Below are 19,515 nucleotides of genomic sequence, written 5' to 3'. Positions count from 1 at the left end.
TTTAATGCAGTATTTCACAATAAACAAGGCATAACCTTTAAATGAAAGCACGATGGTTCTGGAATGAAATCAGGAAGCACATCATCAGGCATAGTTCCCAGCACTTTACACTTTCCTGGAACCCTGCTGATATCATGGTTCAGTCATGATCCAAAGATTGCACAGTAAACACATTAACATCAGAACATTGAAAAGGGCTGGACATTTTAAACCTTTCAAACAACATGTTGAGGGAGGGACCGTGAAGGGAGTTTTAAATGAAAATAAAATTGCTGGAGTAACTCAGTAATCAGGTAGGATTTCTGGAGAACATAGACAGGCAATGTTTAGGGACGGGATCCTTCTTCAGATTTGATATTTCATATAAATGGGAATGTCATGCTGCCACCCTGCTCCCTTACCTCAGGGGATTAAGCAAATATCACGCATTGTGGAGATTACAAAGGAATTAATAATGGAAACAACTCTGAATTGTTGGGTTGCAGAACCTCACTGAGTGTTTCGAGCGCTTTCTCCTGTGAACAGTTCAAAGAAGAGAGACCATTTGAATTGTGATTTGCTGACCAAATTATGCTGTACTATCCCCATTTAAAACAACAGCTCGTTGTCAGTCTCACCGGTAGTTCCGTGAGGTTTCTGCATTCACACTTTAATTTGCAATTAAATTCACTGCAGAAAATGTGGGCAAGAGTTATGTTCCTACAATGCCGTTCGGTCCTTCCGGCATCATAAGGGAGCGGTTAAAACGTTCCTAAATACAGTAAATATCATTATAGATTTTTCTTATTTTCCTTTTCATTAAAAGACAGAAAACAAAACAATCTTTATTTGCCTCATTATTGCTCTCTTTAACTAATTTGTCCTAATTCAAAAGCAGAATACAGTATAAATACCTGAAAAGTGCGGGAAATGTTCAGCAGGTCAGACAGCATCTGGGGAGAGAGAAGCAAGCGCTGCCATTTTAACTTTAATACCATTCATCTTCCAATGTTTTTGACAGATTTACTGTGGTTTGTGCAATATATTTGCTTTAATTCCCAGAAATTTCCACAGCAATAATAAATATAACATAATTATATAATGTATAATACGTACTAAATTCAATTTAATTCAATAATACACGCACTAAGTGTATGAATTATTTTTACTGTTTGGAAAGAAATCAAATGTGACCTAGCTGTATTGCTTCAGCAGTGTGTGTGTGTGTGGGTTTATTTCCCCCCGCAGACACGCGTGCCTACATCTTGTAGCTACAAGTGTACATTTTCCATGGAAACTCTGTCACCGTTACTGTTGAATGTTCTCTCTTCAGGTGATTGCAAATCGTGCTTGCGGTCGAGAGTGGATTGACTGAGCTCCAAACAGAAGTATTAGCAGGATATGACATGTAGCTTGTTCTATTCCATTATAAATAACCACAGACCTCCTGCAGTCAGCTTAAAGTTGCACGTTGAAGCTTATAATAAATCACAAAGAATACAAGCAGTTGCAGAGACACATGGTGTCTCTAAACCGATTTTGGTTTATGTTATAATTATTAACCCTGATGACTGCTAATGAGCCCAGTGACATAACAGTCAGGGTGGAATAAACATCCTGCAATGCTGCTAGTCTACACAGTTGTACAGGGCCTCAGTGTTCCTAGACCAGTCCAGTTTACTGTCCAGGTACACTCCAATGTATTTGTACTCCCTGGTAAACTACACATCCGCACCATTGATGGAGGTAGGGAACAGGGATGTTCCTGTCCTCCTAAAGTCCACTACCTATCCCTTAGCCCAGCTCAGGTGATTCAGCCCACACCACTCAACAAAGTTGTTGGCTACACTTCTGTATTCATCTTCCCTCCCTTCACTGATGCAGCCCACAATTGCAGAGTCATCCGAAAAAGATGCAGGTGGCAGGAGTCCGGGTTATATCTGAAGTCCAAGGTGTAGATGGTTAACAGAAAGGTGGAGAGGACCGTCCCCTGTGGGGCCCCCGTGTTGCTCACGACCATGTCCGAGACACAGTTCTGTAGCCTGATATATAATAGGATTTATTAAGTAAAAAAAAGGAAAAGTTGATCGGCTGTTGCTGCTGGCTGCCGTGTGCACAGCGCCAGAACCGGAAACCGGTTACCCTGAAAATAAAGGAATAAAGGGAAAAAAAACAATTTACATCATTAAGGCATTTTTAGCAACATGCCACAAAGCCCATGCACAGCTATGTAATTATTTTTATTTTTATGCAATTAAAAAAAAAAAATTTGCTTTACTGATATGACAGAGGGCTTTTTATTAAGCCTATGGCTCGAAAAGAAAAACAACATTCAGCCTTCTGGGTATTTAGGATGAAACGGAAGGGAAAAATCCTGAGCAGGCCGGCAAACATTAGGTTTTTACTCAATGTTACAAAGCCCAGTGTTTGTTCTGAAGTGCTGGAGAATAGGGACTCAATGCGGGATCATACTGAATGTCAGATCATTCCACTTAGCATGCAGGCTTTGTGAAAAGCCGTGTGCTCTGTGTTGAAGTGCTTGGTGCTATTTATGGATATCATATCAACTCCATTAAAGACGCTTTGATTTTCTTGGTCATCTCTCTATACACATTGATCCTTAGAACTGAAAAAAAAAAAGAAGAATTTTCTATGCAGCTATTAAATTATAAAATTAAAAATAATTTAAACATAGAATGACAGGGTACATGGCACCATTTGTGCTATTGTGCATATTTGGTACTTTGAAAGGCTAATTCCTTTAACTCGCTCTTTCTAATTGTCCTGCGCATTTCCTTTATTCAATTCTCTTTTGAATGCAACTATTGAAGTTGTTTCCATTTTCTTTTCAATCAATGTCCCTCAGAACACAATGATTTGGTGCACAAATGACGTTGAGTGATATCAAGGCACATAAAGAAAAAAAAGGAAGCTCATGGAGCTTATAGAGAACTGAAAATTGGAAGTACTCCAGGAGTGCCATTTTCAGCAGTCCTTTCTTCTTTTTGTTATTTTTAGTATGTGTTAAAAAGTATGTTTTAGTGTTCCTTGGTTTGCTTTTTGGGGGGTGGGGGGGGAAACTTTTTCCAATCTATTACTTTGACCGAGATGCAACTTTTTTCCATATCGTATCTCCGTCCGCACTGCGGCCTATCATCGTGGAGTTGGTGGCCCTTCCTGGAGACCGACTGGCACTCCAAGCCACGGGAGTCTTGCGGACTTTAGGCAATAGACAATAGACAATAGGGGCAGGCCCCTCGAGCCATCACCGCCATTCACTGTGATCATGGCTGATCATCCACAATCAGTACCCCGTTCCTGCCTTCTCCCCATATCCCTTGACTCCGCTATCTTTATGAGCTCCATCTAGCTCGCTCTTGAAAGCATCCAGAGAATCTGCCTTCTGAGGCAGAGAATACCACAGATTCACAACTCTCTGGGCAAAAACGTTTTTCCTCATCCCCATTCAAAATGGCCTACACCTTATTCTTAAATATCGCGTTCCTATTCACTATGCCATCACTGACTAGAAAAAAGTAAAGGCCATATGCCAACTAAACTAGGTCTGTGGAGAAAACCGTATCCTTACTAAAACATGTAATTGAGAAACTTCTGTCACATTTCATATCCTCTATTTCACCTGGAAAGATGAGTATATGTGAGGGATGATGTAAACTTCAAGAAGGCAAATTCAACTATAGAGGAGTCTCCTTGCAGTTAGCCATGGGGAAAGGCTAGAAACATACTGAGAAGATTTCCAGAATGGTCATCAAAAGCTTTTTTTGTTCTCTCCTTTTACCTGTTACTTTATTTTAATACCTTAAATCTGTACATATTGTTCCTCTCCGGCCTCTGAATGCCTGACTTGTGCCCAGCCTGTACATACGAACTAGCACTTGGTAGACTGGTGGATCAATTCGGCAGCTACTGTAGGCATTTTTTAATTGGTGGGAATTCGGTTCATGGCCGCATTTCAGAATTGCAAACTGTTCAAGTTACGATCAATTCTCAGGAACTGAACTCTGTTGTAAGCAATGGTGGAACTCAAGTTCATTTCCCTCAGGGTTTCTTTGTCATATAATTATATATAATTTCCCAGTGAGTTTGTCCATCTCAATCGCTCCCACTAATATTAGCTTGTGCAATACACCCAGAAACTTTGATTGTTGATATTATTAAACTCTAATCATCTGTCTTTAACTCTTTGAAGATATATTCCCCAACCAGTCTTGCAACATTCTCTTGAATTAGATTTGCCATGCACCACTATCTTTTTTCTTTTTGTATCTTTCTCTTGTATCTGGGACTACTTAGTGCTCAGTTCTGTGCTATTTTGAGCTAATTCCTAATAATTGCCACAACATCATAATCCACAACTATTTTGCACCTGCAGTTTATCCTTCTCGTTTATTAGGTTTCACATGCACAATAACGCTCATACTCTTTTAATCTGATCCCATTTAATGCTGGATTATTTCTTACTCCATTTTATACATGTCTTATCCAATCTTCTGTGCACATAATTTTTCTTTCCATCCTGATTTCTATCCTTATGCCTAATTAACTTAAATGGCACACATCCCCGCCATCTAGCATTTCATTTGCAAACTCTATTCCCTGCAAAGCTACTGGTCAATATATTTTTTGTAGCACATCCTGTCCTGAATGCACTAGCCCCAGAACCGAATTAACTGTCCACAAATTTAAAACTATGTGGCAAGGTCACTTCAGTGCACATTCATCTGTGTTACCCTTCTGGTCTGTTCTTAGCAGCAAGTGATGCTGGTAATATATTAGAGATTACTACCCTGTGTATTAATTTTCAATCTTTCCCAGCCCCAGAACTTCTCCTGCCACCCCTCATTCTCTATGCATCATAATATTGCATTGTTACATGTCCTCTGAAAGTATCTGTGGGCCACAGATGCTTTTACAACCTTCACCCCAGCAAGCCACACTTATTGACTGCATTGACGGCACCAAAAGTAGAAATGGTTGAAAACTTCAAATTCCTAAGAGATAATATCACCACAAACTTCTCCTGGACTGTCCATATTGAAGCAACGACCAAGAAAGCACACCAACGCCTCTTCTTCCTTAGAAGGCTTAGGAAGTTCGGCAAGTCCCCTACAACTCTCACTAACTTCTACATATGCTTCATAGAAAGCATTTTATCAGGATGCATCACAGCTTGGTTTGGGAACAGCTTCACCCAAGATCATAAGAAATTGCAACGAATTGTGGACGCAGCCCAGACCATCACACAAACCAACCTCCCTTCCATTGACTCCATTTATACCTCACGCTGCCTTGGCAAGGCCAGCAGCATAATCAAGGATGAGTTACACCCTGACCACTCCCTCTTCTCCCCTTTCCCATCAGGAAAAAGGTATATTAGTGTGAAAACGCACCCCAGATTCAGGAACTGTTTCTTCCCAGCTGTTATCAGGCAACTGAATAATTCTACCACAACCAGAGAGCAGTGCTGAACTACTACCTACCTCAATTGGTGACCCTTGGACTATCCTTGATCAGACTTTGCTGGCATAATTAACCTTGCACATAACATTGTTCCCTTATCATATATCTTTACACTGTAATGGCTCCATTGTAATCATGTATTTTCTTTAAGCTGACTGGGTGGCATACAACAAGAGCTTTTCTCTGTACCTCGGTACACATGACAATAAACTAAACTGAATTGATTCTTCCGTCACAAGCCTTCTGAAGCATCTTTGGAAGGCAACTACACAGTGCATTCATAAAGTATTCAGACCCCTTTCACTTTTCCCACATTTTGTTACGTTACAGCCTTATTCTAGAATGGATTAAAAAAAATTTTTTTATCATCAATCTATACACAGTACCCCATAATAAAAAAGCGAAAACAGGTGTTTAAAGATTTTTGCAAAGTAATTAAAAATAAATAACTGAAATATCACATTTACATAAGTATTCGGACTCACTCCCTCCCTCACCTCTCCCTCCCACTCCTTTCCCCTAACCTCAGTCACCCCATCCCTCCCTCCATAATCTCTCTCCCCTCACTACTCCTCTCCCTCTATCTCCCTGCTCCTCACCTCCCCCCGATCCCACTCCTCCACTCTCCCTCCTCACCTCCCCCACTGCCTTCCTCTTCCTCTATCCCCCACTCCCTACCTCCCCAACTCCCCCCCATCCTTTCCCTCTATCCCCCTCATCTCCCACTTTTCCCTCCCTACCCCCCTCCTCTCCCTCTATCCCCCTGCTCCCTCACCTCCCCCTATCCCAACCCCCTATCTCAACCCCCACAATGAAAATCGCGATTATAAAAAAAAATGAAATTCTCAATGCAAATCGCATTTTTTCTTTAAAATAACTTAAACAGAGTGTTAACTGATAATGAAAACGGAAGAATTTGATTAAAAGCTTTTTTTTTTAAATCGCGATATTTTTTATGAAAATGAGATTCGGGATCCTATTGTGACGTTGAAGGCGGCTGAAGGGCAGGGCAAGTGGAAAAGTGGTTTGAAACATGATTTTTGTAGTCTAAAATGTAAATAATTTGTAAAATATAACATAAATCCGAACGAAACTTGTTTCATTTACATCCCAGGACAATGGTGAGTAAGGTGGGCCAAAATTGTAGCGCTATCGTGCACTGTTTTGGCAGGATTTTGGGATCTCACACACATGCATGCATACAAACAAACAAACAAGATGAGAGTTTTTGTAATATATATATAGATATAGATTGTTACCATACTAGTGTTTAAAGTGAAAAAATCAATGACCTGAGATATTAACTGTTTCTTTCAGGGCAAATGCTGCCTGCCCTGTTGGATATTGTTATATTTTCTGGTTTTAAGTCCTCACAGTCTAAACATATGTCCAATACTATCCATTGAGGAGCTTCTTTTGGATGTGGACTGGAGTGTGAATGCTGGCACCTAGAGGAGGCTATCCTACAGCTCATTCTTTTAACAGTTTTTCCACTGCTATCGCCCTGTTTGCTTTGGACCGCAAACAGACCCCAGTGGAGATTACAATAGACAATAGACAACAGACAATAGACAATAGATGCAGGAGTAGGCCATTCGGCCCTTCGAGCCAGCACCGCCATTCAATGTGATCATGGCTGATCATCCACAATCAGTACCCCGTTCCTGCCTTCTCCCCATATTCCCGACTCCACTATATTTTAGTGCCCTATCAAGCTCTCTCTTGAAAGTATCCAGAGAACCGGCCTCCACTGCCCTCTGAGGCAGAGAATTCCACACTCACAACTCTGTGTGTGAAAAAGTGTTTCCTCATCTCCGTTCTAAATGCCTTACCCCTTATTCTTAAACTGTGGCCCCTGGTTCTGGACTCCCCCAACATCGGGAACATGTTTCCTGCCTCTAGCGTGTCCAAACACTTAATAATCATATATGTTTCAATAAGAATCCCTCTCATCCTTCTAAATTCCAGAGTATACAAGCCCAGCCGCTATATTCTCTCAGCATATGACAGTCTGCAAATGACAGCATATGACAGGATTGCTGCCCTCATCAACCTTTTTGATTACTTCTTCAAAAATCTCATTCAAATTTATGAGACATGATCTCCAACACACAAACCCATGCTGACTATCCCCAATCAGAATGGGAGGCAGGAAGCAGAAAAGGGAAGCACTCGGACACAAGAGGAGAAAGAAAAAAAAGGAAATAAGCAGAGAAGAAGATACGGGGGGTTTCTTAAACGTGCATATTTTAATGCTAGGAGCATTGTAAAAAAGGTGGATGAGCTTAGAGTCTGGATAGACACCTGGAAGTATGATGTTGTGGCGATCAGTGAAACATGGTTGCAGGAGGGCTGTGATTGGAAACTAAATATTCCAGGATTTCGTTGCTTCAGGTGTGATAGAATTGGAGGGGCAAGAGGTGGTGGTGTTGCATTGCTAGTCAGGGAAGATATTACAGCAGTGCTTTGGCAGGATAGATTGGAGGGCTCATCTAGGGAGGCTATTTGGGTGGAACTGAGAAGTGGGAAAGGTGTAGCAACACTTATAGGGGTGTATTATAGACCGCCAAATGGGGAACGAGAATTGGAAGAGCAAATATGTAAGGAGATAGCAGATATTAGTAGTAAGCACAAGGTAGTGATTGTGGGAGATTTCAACTTTCCACACATAGACTGGGAAACACATTCTGTAAATGGGCTGGATGGTTTGGAGTTTGTAAAATGTGTGCAGGATAGTTTTTTGCAGCAATACATAGAGGTACCTACTAGAGGAGGGGCAGTGCTGGACCTCCTGTTAGGAAATGAGACGGGACAGGTGGCGGAGGTATGCGTTGGGGAGCACTTCGGGTCCAGTGATCACAATACCATTAGTTTCAATATAATTATGGAGAAGGTCAGAACTGGACCTAGGGTTGAGATTTTTGATTGGAGAAAGGCTAACTTTGATGAGATGCGAGATGATTTAAAAGGAGTGGACTGGGACATTTTGTTTTATGGGAAAGATGTAGAAGAGAAATGGTGGACATTTAAAGGGGAAATTTTAAGAGTACAGAATCTTTATGTTCCTGTTCGGTTGAAAGGAAACAGTAAAAATTGGAAAGAGCCCTGGTTTTCAAGGGAAATTGGACATCTTGTTCGGAAAAAGAGGGAGATCTACAATAATTATAGGCAGCATGAAGTAAATGAGGTGCTTGTGGAGTATAAGGAATGTAAAAAGAATCTTAAGAAAGAAACTAGAAAAGCTAAAAGAAGATATGAGGTTGCTTTGGCAAGTAAGGTGAAAGTAAATCCAAAGGGTTTCTACAGCTATATTAATAGCAAAAGGATAACGAGGGATAAAATTGGTCCATTGGAGAAACAGAGTGGGCAGCTATCTGCAGAGCCAAAAGAGATGGGGGAGATATTGAACAATTTCTTTTCTTCGGTATTCACCAAGGAGAAGGATATTGAATTATGTGAGGTAAGGGAAACGAGTAGAGTAGTTATGGATACTATGAGTTTCAAAGTAAAAGAAGTACTGACACTTTTGAAAAATATAAAAGTGGATAAGTCTCCAGGTCCTGACAGGATATTCCCTAGGACATTGAGGGAAGTTAGTGTAGAAATAGCCGGGGCTATGACAGAAATATTTCAAATGTCATTAGAAACGGGAATAGTCCCCGAGGATTGGCGTACTGCGCATGTTGTTCCATTGTTTAAAAAGGGTTCTAAGAGTAAACCTAGCAATTATAGACCTGTTAGTTTGACTTCAGTGGTGGGCAAATTAATGGAAAAGATACTTAGAGATAATATATATAAGCATCTGGATAAACAGGGTCTGATTAGGAACAGTCAACATGGATTTGTGCCTGGAAAGTCATGTTTGACTAATCTTCTTGAATTTTTTGAAGAGGTTACTAGGGAAATTGACGAGGGTAAAGCAGTGGATGTTGTCTATATGGACTTTAGTAAGGCCTTTGACAAGGTTCCTCATGGAAGGTTGGTTAAGAAGGTTAAACTGTTGGGTATAAATGCAGGAATAGCAAGATGGATTCAGCAGTGGCTGAATGGGAGAAGCCAGAGGGTAATGGTGGATGGCTGTTTGTCGGGTTGGAGGCAGGTGACTAGTGGGGTGCCTCAGGGATCTGTGTTGGGTCCTTTGTTGTTTGTCATGTACATCAATGATCTGGATGAAGGGGTGGTAAATTGGATTAGTAAGTATGCAGATGATACCAAGATAGGGGGTGTTGTGGATAATGAAGAGGATTTCCAAAGTCTACAGAGTGATTTAGGCCATTTGGAAAAATGGGCTGAAAGATGGCAGATGGAGTTTAATGCTGATAAATGTGAGGTGTTACACCTTGGCAGGACAAATCAAAATAGGACGTACATGATAAATGGTAGAGAATTGAAGAATACAGTTGAACAGAGGGATCTGGGAATAACCGTGCATAGTTCCTTGAAGGTGGAATCTCATATAGATAGGGTGGTAAAGAAAGCTTTTGGTATGCTAGCCTTTATAAATCAGAGCATTGAGTATAGAAGCTGGGATGTAATGTTAAGATTGTACAAGGCATTGGTGAGACCAAATCTGGAGTATGGTGTACAATTTTGGTCGCCCAATTATAGGAAGGATGTCAACAAAATAGAGAGAGTACAGAGGAGATTTACTAGAATGTTGCCTGGGTTTCAACAACTAAGTTACAGAGATAGGTTGAATAAGTTAGGTCTTTATTCTCTGGAGCGCAGAAGGTTAAGGGGGGACTTGATAGAGGTCTTTAAAATGATGAGAGGGATAGACAGAGTTGATGTGATCAAGCTTTTCCCTTTGAGAATAGGGAAGATTCAAACAAGAGGACATGACTTCAGAATTAAGGGACAGAAGTTTAGGGGTAACATGAGGGGGAACTTCTTTACTCAGAGAGTGGTAGCGGTGTGGAATGAGCTTCCAGTGGAAGTGGTGGCGGCAGGTTCGTTGGTATCATTTAAGAATAAATTGGATAGGCATATGGATGAGAAGGGAATGGAGGGTTATGGTATGAGTGCAGGCAGGTGGGACTAAGGGAAAAAAATTGTTCGGCGCGGACTTGTAGGGCCGAGATGGCCTGTTTCCGTGCTGTAATTGTTATATGGTTATATGGTTTAATCAACCCCTGTGTTTCCAAATGCATGTTTATCTTATCCCTCAGAATCATCTCCAGTAACATACCACATTACATAAGGTATGTAATAATAATAATAATACATTTTATTTATGGGCGCCTTTCAAGAATCTCAAGGACACCTTACAAAAATTTAGCAGGTAGAGGAAAAACATATAAGGGGAATTAAATAAATAGTAGAGACATGACTAGTACACAAAGTAAAGACAGAATTCAATTCAAAACACAATATGAGGCAATTAATGCACAGATGAAAAGGGAGGGGGACGTGGGGCTAAGGATAGGCAGAGGTGAAGAGATGGGTCTTGAGGCGGGACTGGAAGATGGTGAGGGACACGGAATTGCGGATCAGTTGGGGGATGGAGTTCCAGAGCCTGGGAGCTGCCCTGGAGAAGGCTCTGTCCCCAAAACTGCGGAGGTGACTGACAAGTTAGCACAAGTAAAGGAAAATGGGGTTTGGACCTGTTTTTTTGAGTTGTTTAAGATTATATGGGTATCATTGGAGCCATCAGAAATCTGAGGGCACATTGTTCTTGGAAGCTAGGGTTTTTGAATTCTAGACTTTGAGAAATTTTAGTTCATAATTATTAAGGATTTTTTTGCAGCCAAGATTATACAGCACAAAAGTAAGGCCCTGTGGCTCAACCAGTTCATGCTGATCTAGTTGCACCATCCAAACAATTTCCCCACTCTCCACCAATGTCCCTCTTACACTATCCTTATCATGTACTTGTTCAAATATCATTTTAATGTTGTCATTGCATCTGCCTCAACTATTTCCTCGGGCAACTCGTTCCATATGCCCACCATCCTCTGTGGAGATAGTTGTCCCTCATCTTTGTCCTCTCTCCCTAAACCTATGCCCTCTGGTTCTTGATTCTTCCGAGCCACACTATTAAACTTAGGCCTCCAGTCCAAAAAGCAATCTTCCACCACCACCTTCAGTTTCCTATCATTAAGCCAATTCTGCATCCATTTAGCTAGCTCTCCCTGGATTCCATACCATGCAGAACCTTTAACAAAAGCCTTGCTGAAGTCCACATAGGCTACATCTATGGTGCTGCCCTCAACAACCTTTTTGATTACTTCTTCAATAATCTCATTCAAATTTATGAAGCATGATTTCCAACACACAAACCCATGCTGATTATCCCTAATCAACCCCTATGTTTCCAAATGCATGTATATCTTATCCCTCAGAATTATCTCCAGTAACATACTGAGAATAGATGGTAGGCTTACTGGTGTATAGTTCCTAGGTTTTTTATTTTGCAGCCCTTCTAAAATAGAGGCCACCCTTCAGTTATGTGGCACCACATCAATGTTTAACAGTGATTCTTGTATCTCAGCTAGGGCTCCCGAAATTTCTTCCCTAGCTTCCCACGGTGTTCTTGAATACATCTAATCAAGCCCAGGAGATTTATCATAGATTTTCATGCATCGTAGGACATCCAGCACCACCTCGACTGTAAAATGGACTGTCCTCAAGATATTGCCATTACCTTTCCCAAGTTCCCACAGTAAAATTAAGAAAAAAATATTCACTGAGGACCTTCCTGATCCCTTGCAGCTCCACGCATAGATGACAGCTTTGGTTTCTGAGGGCCCCTATTCTCTCTCCAATTACCCATGTTCCTTTAATATAAAATCTCTGGATTCTCAATTTTATCTTCCTGGGCTTTCTTTTGCCCTCCTGATTTTCTCCTCAAATAGGCTTCTCAATCCCTTCTACTACTCCAGGGATCCAGTAGCTGCTTATATCTGACCGGATCCTCATCCTGACCAGAGCCTCAATTTCCCTTGTCATCCAAGGTTCCTTGCTCCTACCTGCCCTGCCCTCTAGTCTAACAGAAACATGCACAACTTGAACTCTCACTAGCACACTTTTGAAAACACCTCAATTTCTGGATGGCCCTTTGCTTGCAAGCAACCTACTCCAATCAATGTTTGTAAGTTCCTGTATAATGCCGTCAAAGTTGGCCTTGCCCAAATTTAGAACTTAAACTTGTGGACTGGTCTTGTCCTATCCATAACTAATTTGAAGCTAATACAACTGTGGTTTCTGGTCAGAAAGTGCTCACCCTCTGACATTTCAGTCACTCATTCTGCCCAATTCTCTAAGAGGTCAAGCTTTGCCTTCTGCCTTGTAAGGCCCTCCTGTACATAATATATATCAGTGCATTAAAAAATTATAACCAAATTTAAAAACAATGTCCTTTTGGGCTATCATTGCAAATAGAAAAAATAAAACTGCACAATTTCAAGATAGTATAAATAACTGGAATTGGTAATACCAAGAATGTCAAAAATGTATAGCTCACTGTAGTTAAAGTACTATAGATGTAGAGATTGACCAAAACGATGTAATTTCGCTTTTTGCTTGGTCATGTCATTGGAGATGCTGCACTGAATGATATAATTCCTAAGTTGACCAGATAGTATGAAGTAATCTAGTAGCAATGTGGGTACGTCTAAAAAGGGTCTTAAACTGAACTATTTATTTGCAAAGGATTGGCCACTGCCAATCATTCTTTGCCTATTGTGTTTAAGAAGGAACTGCAGATGCTGGAAAATCGAAGGTACACAAAAATGCTGGAGAAACTCAGCGGGTGCAGCAGCATCTATGGAGCGAAGGAAATAGGCAACGTTTCGGGCCGAAACCCTTCTTCAGACTTTGCCTATACCAGATTGTTAAAAAATATTTGAAGGAAGGATTTTAGGATCAATTTCTCCACCAATTAAGGAAATGGTGTAAAAACAGTGATAAACAAAGTATACATAAACCTGTATGTTACTGCCTGACAACTTGGGCCTTGCTGCCTTGACTGTTTAGATTCTTCTAAGTTCGTTTTTCAAAATTCCTTTTAGATCAGAAACATTTAAGGTGCAACCAACTTCTAGACTGCCCAAACATTTGAAATCTGTACTCTACTGAAGTTTTTAATCAATGTTCTTTGGTACAGAAAGGGGAACAGGCTTGAGTGGCTAATTAGTTTCCTCCTGTTCCTAACTATAATTCTGTTCAACAAGGAACATTGTTCAAGAGTTCCTCCTGATGGTCAAGTGAGTAAGTGCACTGGGGACACAGCTATGAATACAATTTTAATCGACATTGAACCCAAGGTGCCAATGTACTTCAAATATAGCAAATATTGGAAATGCCTATTCAACGGGTCCAGTCAAAGAGAAACATAACTAATGTTTCAATTCAAGAGAAAACAACTTAGCTTTGTGCTATAGAGGTTTAGGTTCATTTTTGTTATGTGTACCGAGGTGCAGTAGAAAGCTTTGTTTGCAAGCTATCGTTAAATGAATACAATCAAACCAAACTTAAGTACAAAAGGTGCAGCAAAGAAAAAGATGCAGAGAGCAGAGTATAGTTCTCAGCATTGTCATGTAGGTTGGAGAATCAATATCATACCCTAACTAATGGAGCGTTCAGAAGCCAGATAACAGAGCAGAAGAAGCTGTTGTTATGGCAGATTATGTTGTGGCCACTACAGCTGTTCCTAAGTCAAATGGTGTGTGCTTTAAAACTTCTGTATCTTCTTACCCAATGGCAGCCTGGAGAAGGAATGACTGGAGTGGGGAATGTTTTTGAGGCTTGGGAGAGAGTCCTGACTAATTTCTAGGGATGAGACGTTTTAGTTACGTGGATAGATTTAGAGAAAATTGCATCATTCTGATTGGAAAAGTGAAGGAACCAGGAGATCTGATCATGAAGCGAGTAGTTAGAGAGAAACCCTTTCCTTTGTGCCAGGGTCAAGCAATTGTGTACAAAGATTGAAGGCAATTGGCCGAAGAATCAAAAAGTGAAAACAAATAGTTAGGATCAGGAATTCATTGTCAAGGGTGGTGGTAGAAGAGATGGATTCAATTTTTAATCTTAATATAGGAGCTAGATGAGTATCTGAGAAAACAGAATCCATGTGTCTTTGTGGAGAGGTCGTGAGAATATGAGATTGCCTTGGCATTAAGATGATACACACTCAACAAATGACCCATGTGCAAATACATTGTTCAAAGTAGACCCAATTAATTTAAGTTTACTCTTTTAAGGCCAAAATCCTTGCCTTAAAATGTGAGCACTTATTCTTTTATCATGAATAGATCACCAGCCTGTATGATCTTACTGAAAATGAGACTATACTTATTAGGAATCATTCTTTTATATCATTTTGACACATTTTAGCAGTTAGTGAGCTCAAGATAGACCTTAGTTTTACTGGAAATCCAACTGGTCAAATGACATAGAAACATAGAAACATAGAAATTAGGTGCAGGAGTAGGCCATTCGGCCCTTCGAGCCTGCACCGCCATTCAATATGATCATGGCTGATCATCCAACTCAGTATCCCGTACCTGCCTTCTCTCCATACCCTCTGATCCCCTTAGCTACAAGGGCCACATCTAACTCCCTCTTAAATATAGCCAATGAACTGGCCTCGACTACCCTCTGTGGCAGGGAGCTCCAGAGATTCACCACTCTCTGTGTGAAAAAAGTTCTTCTCATCTCGGTTTTAAAGGATTTCCCCCTTATCCTTAAGCTGTGACCCCTTGTCCTGGACTTCCCCAACATTGGGAGCAATCTTCCTGCATCTAGCCTGTCCAACCCCTTAAGAATTTTGTAAGTTTCTATAAGATCCCCTCTCAATCTCCTAAATTCTAGAGAGTATAAACCAAGTCTATCCAGTCTTTCTTCATAAGACAGTCCTGACATCCCAGGAATCAGTCTGGTGAACCTTCTCTGCACTCCCTCTATGGCAATAATGTCCTTCCTCAGATTTGGAGACCAAAACTGTACGCAATACTCCAGGTGTGGTCTCACCAAGATCCTGTACAACTGCAGTAGAACCTCCCTGCTCCTATACTCAAATCCTTTTGCTATGAAAGCTAACATACCATTCGCTTTCTTCACTGCCTGCTGCACCTGCATGCCTACTTTCAATGACTGGTGTACCATGACAACCTTGCATATTGACTTTCTTTTTGATTAATAGCAAAGTCTGCGATTTTCTTCTCCTTTCTATATATTTTTTGTTTATCTACACTACTAGTTAAAGATTATTAAAATGTAGACTCCCTGTCTGCCTCAAAATATCAATAAATGTATGAATTGGGACCAGACGTTGGCCATTTAGCTTTTCAAACCTCCAACATTATAAAACATCACAGCTATTTTGATTATAATCTCAACTCTCCATGCACCTTTACTTTAAATATGTTCAGTCTGTTCCACGGTTCTTTGAGGAATAGAGTTTCAAAGATTCTCAAACCACTGAACAAAAGCTTTCCCATGGCTGTCTCAAATATTACTAAACACTGAGTCCTGTAATGATTTACCCAGCAAGAAAAAAAATTCTGTCCATATTTCACTGAACCACCTCTTGGATCTTTTATGTTTCAATCAAGACGCTTCCCACTGATCTAAACTCCAACAGGAGTTTCAGCGGGTTTTAACGGGCCCACTACGCTGGAAACAATGGTAAGTGCCTACCTGCAGTTCATCGCGTGTAATCCATTTGGAGTTGCGTAGCAACAGTACGGGTCATGGGTCGTGACCTGACTGCCGTGAAACCTCCCTATAATCAGCGTATTTTACGATATTTTAAAATAAGAGCCAGCTACGAACCTTGGTTTAATCTATAATTTGAAAGGCACCACTTAGTAATGCACTGGAGTGTGAACCTAGGTTTTTGTGCAGAAGACCATGAAGTAGAACTTAAACACAGATCCTTCTGATCAGCAAGCGTGCTGCCAACTGTACCATAGTTGACCCCTAACTGAAAATGCTGTAAATCATTACCATATTATTTTGCTAACCTGGTTGGAGGAGGAATGTTTCACTTTACTTTCACTTTTCTTCTTGTGGCTCAAGGTTCAAGTGCACATCTCGAGGCTAATACCCTTGTCCCACGGTGCGAGTTCATTCCAAGAGCTCAACCCGAGTTTAAAAAACTCAAACTCGTGGTAAGCACGGAGAATGAACGTAGCGGGTACGTCGGAGCTCGGGGACGTCTCTTAGCACTAACGGCAGGTACTCGGGAAGACTCGCTAACGGCAGGTGAGCATGGGAAGACTCGTGAAGATTTTTTAACATGATGAAAAATGTCCACGAGAGCCCCGGGTACCGACGAGTGGCCATTACCGTAAATCTCCGAGTTCGAATCAGGGCAAACTCGGGAGAACTCTTGGAATGAACTCGTACCGTGGGACAGGGCTATTAGTCATAGAAGTTTAAACTGACACCAGGGTATAAAATTGAGGAAGCTGATGCGTTGGTCGTTCACCTGAGACTGGAGTGCATCTGCATACTTAAATGTAAACAAAGTTGTGGATGAGACCATGGACATTCTCGTGGCGGTCAGCGCAGTATTCTTTGCTCAGTCAAAGTTGATAAAACAATAGGACATTGTTACGTGCAGCTTGTATGCATAAATTGACAATGGCTACACTGATAAAATAGTTTATTGATAATTGGAGAGGTCCAGCCTTGTTCGTTGTCAGCATGACACCATTAATGCTGGGTTTCAATGGGGTTTGACGCAAGGCTTGGCGATGCACTGACTAAAATATGTTGCCAGCACTCGAGGGCCTAAGCTAAAGGAGGAGTAGGCTCCACTCCTTGGAGCTCAGGAGGATAAGGGGTGATCTTATGGAGGTGTACAAAATTGTGAGAGAAATAGATCAGGTAAATGCACAGTCCCTTGCCCAGAGTAGGGGAATCGAGATCCAGATGACATAGGTTTAAGGTGAGAACGGAAACATTTAATAGGTCTCTGAGGGATAACTTACACAGAAGGTGGTGGGTGTAAGGAACAAGCTGCCAGAGGAGGTAGTTGAGGCGGGTTCTATCATAATGTTTAAGAGACATTTAGACAGGTACAAGGATAGGATAAGTTTAGAGGGATATGGGCCAAACACAGGCAGGTGGGACGAATGTGAATGGGACATGTTGATCAGTGTGGGCAAATTGGGCTGAAGGGCCTGTTTCCAAGCTGTATGATCCTGATTCCAAGACCAAGATTAGAATCTAAGTGATAAGACTTTTCCACAGTTTCCCCACATCCAGAGTTTAAATTATTAATTATTTTTCTAATTTTTAATTTGTCATCCTTTCTACCCCCCCCCCCCCCCCCCCCCCCACCCCCAACTCCATAGTCTTTGCATGGTTCCGAGTTGTGCAGGTGGAGCAATGACTGCCAAACGTGGATTGGAACATGATAATACTGCTGGGGATGTCATGGAATCTTCGGCACAAAAGTTCCATCATCAGAACGATGATGTAAGTATTGCAACTCGGTGGTTAATTTTACTGTTCAATATTTAGTTGTATGATGGCTTGAACCAGCCCTTCTTGCCTCTCCCTTTTTCTGATCTCGCCCCACATCCCATTTCAACTTCTCTCTTATAGTATCATAAGGTCACACAACTCAAAAATGGGTCTTCAACATACTGCATGCCATCGATCAAGAACCATTCTATATTCACCCCATTTTCCAGCAAATAGCATGCAGTTTCCTTTATCTCTCCTTCACAAATCCCGCTCCTTGTATTGGGCAGGAGGTATTGATTGCTGCCTGATGTGGAAATTAGCTGTGTGTTTGGATCCTGTAAATCTTGGTGGGAGAACCATGGAATAAATTATCCTCGGTTTATTGTTTCCTTCTAATAGCCCTGTCCCACAGTACGAGTTCATTCCAAGAGCTCTTCCGAGTTTGCCCTGATTTGAACTCGGAGATTTACGGTAATGGTCACTCGTCGGTACTCGGGGCTCTCGTGGACATTTTTCAACATGTTGAAAAATCTTCACGGGTCTTCCCGTACTTACCTGCCGTTAGCGAGTCTTCCCGAGTACCTGCAGTTAGCTTTATGAGCCGCTAAGTGACGTCCCCGAGCTCCGACGTACTCGCTACGTTCATTCTCCGTGCTTACCACGAGTTTGATTTTTTTATTTAAACTCGGGAGAGCTCTTGGAATGAACTCGTACCGTGGGACAGGGCTTTAAGTTTCTAGTTCCCAGTATGTTCTCTGAAGATTTTAGCTTCACGTTTTCAACCTATTTGGGCAGGGAAATGGATTTGAGGCCAAAGAATAATTACTATAATCTAATTTAATGGTGGATTAGTCTTGAGGGGTTGACATCTGTTCCTGTTTATATCCTTTCGCACTCTAATTTTCAAAATGAATAATTGAGTGCCCTCTAGTGTTGTCAACGGGCAAGTCTCAAACTGCAATTGGTGATGGACACTCTTAAATGTGATCAGTACAGGACAAAAAAAAACACCAAGTGCTGGAGTAATTCAGCTGGTCAGGCAGACTCTCTGGAGGACATGGATAGGCAACCTTTCAGTTCAGGACCCTTCTTCAAGCCAATAGGTACAGGAGTAGGCCATTTGGCCCTTTGAGCCAGCACCGCCATTCACTGTGATAATGGGCGATCATCCATACTCAGTACCCCATTCCTGCCTTTTCCCCATACCCCAGACTCTGCCATCTTTAAGAGTTCTAGCCAACTCGCTCTTGAAAGCATACCGAGAATTGGCCTTTATCGCCTTCTGAGGCAGAGAATTCCAGATTCACAACCATCTGTGTGAAAAGGTTTTTCCTCATCTCCGTTCTAAATGGCTTACCCCTTATTCTTAAGCTGTGGCCACTGGTTCTGGACTCCCCCAACATTGGGACCATGTTTCCTGCATCTAGCGTGTCCAAATCCTTAATAATCTTTTTCAATAAAATCCCCTCTCAACCTTCTAAATTCCAGAATATACAAGCCTAGCCGCTCTATTCTATCAATATATGACAGTCCCGCCAACCTGGGAATTAACCTGGTGAACCTACGCTGCACTCCCTCAATAGCAAGAATATCCTTCCTCAAATTTGGAGACCAAACTTGCACACAATACTCCAGGTG

The sequence above is a fragment of the Amblyraja radiata genome, chromosome 24 (assembly GCF_010909765.2).
Source record: "Amblyraja radiata isolate CabotCenter1 chromosome 24, sAmbRad1.1.pri, whole genome shotgun sequence".
NCBI classification, from domain to species: Eukaryota; Metazoa; Chordata; class Chondrichthyes; order Rajiformes; family Rajidae; genus Amblyraja; species Amblyraja radiata.
This window is presented reverse-complemented; position numbering follows the sequence as displayed.